Source organism: Adiantum capillus-veneris, chromosome 1, assembly GCF_014529385.1.
Source record: "Adiantum capillus-veneris isolate H3 chromosome 1, ASM1452938v2, whole genome shotgun sequence".
NCBI classification, from domain to species: domain Eukaryota; kingdom Viridiplantae; phylum Streptophyta; class Polypodiopsida; order Polypodiales; family Pteridaceae; genus Adiantum; species Adiantum capillus-veneris.
The window spans coordinates 101,664,225-101,673,069 of NC_140931.1; the positions used below are offsets into that span (position 1 = coordinate 101,664,225).

Below are 8,845 nucleotides of genomic sequence, written 5' to 3' on the forward strand. Positions count from 1 at the left end.
GAACTCTGCCCCCTGTGATCAGTAGGGGGGTCAGAACTGATTCAACATTGGAAATAAAATGAACATGTCGAGCTAAATTTTCCCTAGCAGACATTCTTTCCTATTGCAAACAGCATACCCATCAATCATTTCTTTCCTACTTTAGACTTTAATGTACAAATGAGTTCAGTCCCGAGGTTTTCGTCAGATTTCTCCAACATGTTTTGGGGGGTATGTTCATTCCTAACTAAACTTGTGCAATGTTAATTCAAACGACTTGAATAAAATTATGACCTACCTCTTCCATTTCTTCGTCAATGGCCCGTGAGATGCCCGGTACTTGTTCGTCCATGGGAGCTTTTCCCTTCCCATTCACATTGCTCGTTTCCGCCTCGCGGTCGTGGGCACCACCGAAGCGAGTTCTCTTAACCCAGGATGAGAAATGTTGCAACCGGCTACAAAAATGGGTGCTCTTTTTGGTGTCATAATTTTCAGCCATACATAACGTTTGTACTTCTCATGTTTCATAATCGATACAAAATCTTTCAATCCTTTCTTAACCATACATGCTACCCCTCCTTGTCCTCTTAAGATTCTTGACCACATCAATGAATGTACATTGTAATTCTCCAAGCCATTAAGCCTTTGTGTATCATAGTCCCAAGTTTCAACAAGAAGTACAACATCGGTGTTAGAAAATAAGACGTAGCTAAATAGATTTTTGAGTAGATTACTTAATGGAGAGAGATAGATTTCACACACAAGAGATTATAGAGTAGAGAGAGAGAGAGAGTACACACGATATACGTGGTTCACCCAATGTGGGCTACGTCCACGGGAAAGCAGCCACTCAATGGCTTTAGCACTTCAAAAGAAGAAGTAGTTTACAAAGGGATTAAACCCTTGATAGAGCTCCCGCCTTGCTTCACTCTCACCACCTCACACTCACCTTGTTGCATCAACTTCACACTATGAAATGTGTGTAGAAATGGCCTCCTTTTATAGGCCAAAAGGGTTGCCCTCTCTTATGAGAGGCAGCCATGTGTAGCCGCCCTTGTGCAAATAAGTCCAAATCGGACCCTCCAATCCGCCCATGTGTGGTTGCCCTTGAGAAGACAAGTCCGCTTTTGAATTCGGCCACCGGCCATCGGCCATTGAAGATTACAAGGTAAATCAGGCTCCATACTTAACAATCGGCTTTGCTTGTTAGTTCATCAATGCCAACCCCCGCATTCCATGGGTATCCATTACAATTCCAAAAGCATATTTTCAATTGTATCTCGGTCTCATAGGTCACGCATCCCTATTTGTTCGAGGGACTTGCCTCCTCCTTGGGCACATTTTCTTCATGAGAGATCTCCTTGTTTTTCTTATTCTTTTCTTCGTATGCCTTGCAACATATATTTTGTTGCTTAATAGTGCGATCTTCACATACAAAACATTTTGTATTCCTCAAATAGATCCAACTATTATCAAGGATAATCTTTCGCTTGGTCTCATCCGGCATGGTGCATACAATTGGCTATTCTCTCGAGCGAGGAGCTCCTTGCTTCCCCACTCTATGTACTCCATAGACCATAACTCCGGACATGCCAAAGTGGGTTTTGAATAAATCTTCAATAACAATAGCAAGAAAAGGAGGTGTCTCTAGCTTCTCTTCGAGAATTCCACGAATAACAATGTTCTTGGAACGTCGCTCCCGTTCCTTCAACTCCTCCACATCCACATTCTCAACATTCTTTGTTTGAGCCATATCTTGCATTAGTGAGGAATTAGTAACCACATTGCTATCACATACATCAGCCCAAGACTTGTTTGTGCATACATTTTTCATGCCGCATACATCTTGGCTCATGGTGTCACATTTCTCCTCTTTCAATACATGGTCATGCTCTACTTTGCTCATCCACTCCTTCAAAGCATTCAAGTCCACAAGAGAGCGTTTACATTCCTTGATTTCCTCTTCAAGTTGCATCAAACATGTTGTTTGCATCTCAAGTGTCCTCTTGAGATTCTCATTCTCAACCACAAGTACCCTTAGTGTGCTATTCTCCATTGCAAGTGCTCGTAAGTCTTCACCTTGTTTGTTTACGGTCTCTTGCAATGATACCAAGTATGTCATGATCATGGTTTCCGACGTCATTGGTTGGGTGGTTGTGTTGCTATCTCCACACTTAGGAGATCTTGGATCATTTTCCACAATGGTTGTGGACCTTGTTGAAGAAGAAGAACCCTTGCAAGTGCCGGAAGACATTGTATGTAAAATAAGAGATGAGAGTCAATTTTCTTGAACATGTTCACTTCAGAAATGTTGTTAACAAAATGCCTTCCATAACTTTGAATTTTTTTTGTCTTTACATCAATGCGTAGAGAGTTTCGTGCTCTTCAATTGTGGCTATAGATCACCCAAATCGGAGTTCGGATAAAGAAGTTATGATCAAAAGAGTGATTTGTTGGAGTTCTACCATAGCCCGAGCAAGCGTGAGCGAGCATACAAGAACCCGAGCGAATATCTATGATGGTGTTCTTGTCAATGTATATGGCCTAACAAGAAAACTATGCAAAACATAATATTAGTTTCTTAAAAAAAATGGATATAGTTTCCTTGGTACATGGATCAATATTTCAAAACAAACCAATAGCCATTTAAGACACCACACATGAGCATTTGAAATTCTAACCAAATTGTTCGAAAGAGTAAATACTTCTCATCCAGGACTCTAAGCATTAGAACATCAACTCAAAAGTTTCCATCAAAACATGACAAGAACCATATGAAAATAACAAAACATGAATTTCAATTCTAACATCAATGCTACAAATTTCTCAATTCTTATGATTAGTCACATTCATTGTCGATGTAGACTTTCCCCCTCCAATGCATTGTCAATGCATATGACCTAACAAGAAAACAAAGTAAAACATAATACTAGTTTTTGAAAAAAAATGGACAGAGCTTCCTTTGTACATGGATCAATATTTCAAAACAAACCCATTAACCATTTAAGGCACCTCACAGGAGGATTTGAAATTGAAATTCTAACCAAATTGTTCCAAAGAGTGAATACTTCTCATCCACAACTCAAAACATTAGAACATCAACTCAAACATTTCCATCAAAACATAACAAGAACTATATGAAAATAGCAAGACATGAATTTCAATTCTAACATCAATGCTACAAATTTCTCAATTCTTATGATTAGTCACATTCATTGTCGATGTAGACTTTCCCTCTCCAACGCATTGTCAATGCATATGACCTAACAAGAAAACAAAGAAAACATAATACTAGTTTTTGAAGAAAAATGGACAGAGCTTCCTTTGTACATGGATCAATATTTCAAAACAAACCCATTAGCCATTTAAGGCACCTCATAGGAGGATTTGAAATTGAAATTCTAACCAAATTGTTCCAAATTGTCCCCCACTATGGCCATGCATCGTGTGTCAACAAAACTAGATATGTTTTGTAGTGGAGACTCCATAAGATAAACAAATGAGATAGTCTTCCTAGCCATGAGGGTACCAGAAGACACTGGAGCATCACAACAAGATAAAATAAGTCATCTATGAAGCATATTTAAGGAAAGCATTAACAAAATTTTATAAGACATACCAGGCATTGAGCCCACATCCTCCTCTACGATCGTATCCACAAATGTTTCCTTTTCCTTTTGAGAGTTGCATGCATCTTCAACAAAACATTTTAAGTTAAAATACTACTAACTTATGGTTGTTTGACATGCCAAGGAGTGAAACATACCTGCATGTCTCTCCTATCGTCTATCTGCTGGTGGATTTTGCATCACAACATCCCCCGACATCGTCTCATGTAGCTCTCTTTCACGACCAAGAACATGACCTTTTTCCATATCTATCCACCACAGACAATTCTCAATCTCCCATGCACTCAAGGTGCGCATACTAGAGGGGTACATGCATGTGTCTTGAGTAGCCTTCTGAGTCCACTGTCTTGCCAAAAAAGGCATGACAGGTAATACATTCTTGGATACCAAAAACATAAGGAATCTACAATGAACAGCTAACAAGTTACATGAAACTCATCACATAGACATAACAAATTAATAAAATTGCAATTAATAAATTGTTCACCTGAAGACAAATGTTGTGCTGCCATTCGTAATGTATCTACCTTCTTCAATGCTTGCTTCTCCACATCCTTCATCTTTGCTCTAAGAGACACTTCAATCGGAAACAAAAAGGGCCTAGCTTCAAATTTTATCTCCTCAAAATAGAATGTGAGGGTAGAGTCATGTGGCAAAGGCACAACGCCAGGCATATCCATAAGATCTGACACAATCTGAAATGCCCTTTTAAAGACTCGTGCCAAAAAACCCTCTCTACGAAGCCACCTACAATCCCAAAAAGAGTGAGAAAAAAAAGACAGTAACATATTCAAGATTAATGATCCACAATAATCTTACATGCGGAAGACGTGATCTCCTTTCTTAAGACCATATGCACCCCTTGTAATCTTGTCCGCTTCAAGCAAAGAAATCCAATGAATCTTGTTTTGAACAGGGGCATCTTGGAGTGCTATTAAGTTCAATTTCTCCAATGTAGCCCAGATCATTACCCCATTTCAGAGACAAAACCCTTGCTAGCCAATCCGTCCCAAGGTTGGGATCCACTATGTTAAGTAAGTGCAATATGAGTATAAAAATGACAATTGCTCTAATTACATATTGTACCATTTGCCACAAACAAAGAGTAGATGCAAACAAATAAAGTACCTTCCCAATACGATTTTGATATTTGTGTGTGATCTCCTGGTGAATTCTTTCCTCTTCCTTTTTAAAGTCTTTGTCAGACAAACCATGCTTCACGTTCGACATTCTCTTCTCTTTCTCTTTTGTCATTTGAATCTAAAATCCAAAATAAGCAAGACTATATTAATAATCATGCATACCAATGACAAAAGAAAGCATTTAATCTGATTCATACATCATATACCAATCTGCCAAGGTAACGTCGAGTGAGCGGATACCAAGGCTCGGAAACTTTGGCATACTTTTTCCGTACGGCGAGCAATAAGATTTTGATCCTTTTCAGGTAAACCGTTTAAGTACATCACATGATCCGCCGCACAAATGTGTGTGGTATTAACTATCTCATCACGAAGGTGAGTGACAACCAGAGCATGAGTATTCATGCTGCATTGATATATCATGTTAGCATTCAAATATACATTAACTTAAACACTAGCAAAGTTGAACAAGTGAAACACTTACAAGTTCATTCTTTGCAAACTGCTTAGCAATGCAATCTCAGGCACTTTGGTAGGATCTATGATAGTGCACAAAACACGACAATGCTACTCCTTCGAAGTGGAAAACCTTTCTTTAATTGCCTCTGTCCATGCCACAGTACGATGATTCCCTTCCCAAACATAGAACATGTGATTTACAAGATCTTGAAACTTTGGTTTCTTTTTCAATTCACATTCGAATTCATCATTGATCTCATTCCATAGAGGTCCCCATGTTGCTTTGATCTCATCTTGAGTACACACAATAGGTAAACTTTAAACAAAATCCAAAGAATGTGAACAATGGCAAAAAGATAGAAAGTATTAACATTCCTGTCACACAAGGCTCTCCTCTCTTTTGCATGTCAATAAAGAGACAATAAAAGCTCCTTTTTCTGGCATATAGCCTTCTTTTGCGAAGGCAGACTTGAACCCTCTAAGATCGTCTCTCAACCCTCTCACCCTTGCATATGGAATCAATCTGCACAAGGGAATAGAGGGACAATCAAAGCAGCTAAATATACGTGTGCTCTCAAGCATATTTGCTCCCCTATGCATGAAGATTTTTTGTTCATCCTCCATTTCTGCGGCTGCAGTAACCTCGTCCCTTAAGTCCCATGGGACTATCTGCAACCCATTCTCCTCAAGGGCTAGTGTCTCATCTATCTCATGTAAAGATCCCTGCCCCATGTCCATAGATAAAATCTCCTCTTCTTGTGTTTCTAGCTCCTCTACCATGATAGTAGCTGAAACCGAAGAGGCTTGATCACTACTGTCCACTTGACCACAAGAGATTTGGTCACTACTCCTCCCTCTCCGGGCACGACCACAGGATCTAGGACTGATCCAACGTAAATAAACAATTCAAAATTTTTAGTAATCTTCAAAAAGAATCAGTTGTTGATGCAAACACATAATGAAACATAAAGTATTGTTATGGAATAAGAAAATGAAACAAAATTTAATTCATATTTAGAGCACTATTTCAAATACTATGCATAGCCCATGAGATACATCTCCAACAAATTTTTTAAACCAAGGCTATAAAATTTATTCCAACATTATTATAAAACTTTGAAACACCTGGCAGGAGGACGTCCTCTTCGAGTAGATGAACCATTTTTGCCTGCCACATCGATTGCCCTTGTCTTGTGAATTGACCTACACAAGTCATGGCATAAACTTAAACTTGCAGACATGGCATAAGTAGCTTTACAGAAAATTGTATTAGCGAAAAAACAAACGAAATGCACAATCTCTAGTTGGACATAATGATACATCATTGAACACCATTCGGTGGGAAGCAATTGGCTAAGCAAACCAACCAGGGAAAAATTTCAAGCCAAGAGTTTAGTTGTTGATAGAGCCGCGCGCCGGCGTTTGGTCATTGTGACAACCCGCAAAGAGTAAATTTTTAAAAATTAGATTTTTTAAAACACATTTTTTCCTTACACACACGTGATACCACTCTGAGCACTTCTCGCACGGTCTTCCTCGATCAACAACACAATTACATCACCGAATTTGGATGTATCAGCTTCGACCAACATCCAATATCACCTCAACTCATCGCATGAACTCCAACGCCTTCACCTATGGCCCTTGGGCTCGGCCACATTAGCTCACACACACCATATCCAAGGGAAGACGCACTCGTTGAAACTAACAATCCAATGCTTTCACACACGGAGGGGAGATTTGGTCCAACCTTTGAGGCCCTGCCAATTCTTGAACCTGCCTCTACTCGGCCACACGAGGAGGCACATAGAGCACGAGGTCAATGAATGCAGCTCCAACTATCCATTCTCGATCCCCTCAAGCTGTCGCGTTGGCTAATTCTAGCTCTGCACGGCTGGCTCTTTCATACGAGCTCAAGCTCTGCTCCATCTCATTATGTAGGTGGCTGCCCCTCCTGGTGAGCTCCAATCTGTGGCGCCCCAATTTGCTTGCATTAGTGGCGCCCAAATCTGTGGTTGCCCCTCCTAGTGAGCTCCAATCTATGGCGCCCCAATCTGTTTTCATACAAGCTCAAGCTCGGCACCATCCCATTCTGTGGCACCCCAATCTGCTTGCATCAGCTTGCGTCCTCGGCACCATCCCATTTTGTGGCGCCCCACTCTCTAGGGACATAGTTGTTAATCAACACAAAAAAAGTACCTGTGTTGTAAGTGCTTAATGCACAGCACACAGAGAATCTCTGGCAGCGCAAAACGGCTTCAAGAACATAAAAAAAAAAGTTACATGTGTTGTTAGTGCTAGATGCAGAGCACAGAGAGAATCTCTGGCAGCGCAAAAGGACTGTCTCGAAGCGGAAAAAGGCGATGAAGCTTGTGTTGGCAACACGAAGAGCAGCAGGGGATTCGAAGTTGGGAGCTATCGCAACCAGTGCGTGCCAGCGCGCGCTCCTTGCAGCAACGAAGAAATGATCCCCTGCATCCTCGAACCTGCTCTGTCTGTCGTGCGGCGGGAGTTGAAGCTCGACAAAAAAAAAAAAAATGTTTAAAAACTTGGCAAACCTACATATGAGAAGCACTCGAGTTAGGGTGGTTACATATTGTCTGCCCAAAGTTGGGCGCACTTGCGTGGACTCCAGACGGCGAGCTCCTATTCGGCCTGCAAAAGGTTCAACACCCAAGAACATGGACAGTGAAACCCCGCTGCCCAAGGTTGGGCGGGGATGGAGCTCGCTACGCGACAGGTCATCGTTTAATCAATACTGAATTCAACTTGGACATGCAAGTGTGTAAAACACGCCCGCCCACCCCAAAAAGATGGTGGGTGCCAGCCCATTGGTTTGTAACCGGCCTTAAATGGACTAAATTTGAAGGTTTTTACACGAGATTACACTTTAATTTTTAGAATTTTGTAAGTGACTATTCTCTGCTGCAATTTTGATTTATATAAAATTCTCAAAAAAAACTTCTCAAATATTGTAAGTTCTTTATAGACCTCCAATATTTTGTCATAAATGCCGTAAAAGCTGCTCGGATTTTCAAAAAAATTTCGAATATCGTGGTGACTGTCTATCATAAGAAGAGTGACTGTATATCATAAAAAAATATGAGTTAATTTGAAGTAAAAAAATAGCCAACTCGAACGTGGCGTGAAAAAATGGAATTTTACATGATTGATAGGAGACGTTCTTGAATGCTCGACGATTGAGGCGTCTCCACCATCACACACTGCAACTAAATCAATTAACTTTGGTCTTTTTCAATTTCCCCACTTTGTTTAATGTTTGTATTACCTAGCACCGTAACTCAATTATCCTGCAGTTCTTGAGAAGTAATCCTATTGCTCCAACTTCCATTAGAATAGTTTTATGTAATGGCTAGGAATATCACAATCTATGGACTGCAAGGTGGCCAAAATCTTGTCCTTATCTTTGAAGGTAGCACATATGCCCTGCGTGTAGCCTCTGTGAGACAACATTTCGAATTAACTACTGCCTTTAATTTGCATCCCTTAACTTTAAGTGGCGACCATGTAAAAATGGAAGTAAATGAAACTTCTCATGGAGATGAGGTTTTCCTTCTAAATCACGACCAATGTCAGTTTTTCAAGGTTCGCATTGCAGTACATGACAATAGAATC

At 40.3% G+C, this 8,845-nt stretch overlaps 1 pseudogene; it reads right to left on the reverse strand.

Moving 5' to 3' along the window:
- Positions 1–3,787: 3,787 nt before the first annotated feature.
- On the reverse strand, positions 3,788–8,561 carry LOC147465277 (uncharacterized; annotated as a pseudogene).
- Between the last annotated feature and the right edge of the window lie 284 nt (positions 8,562–8,845).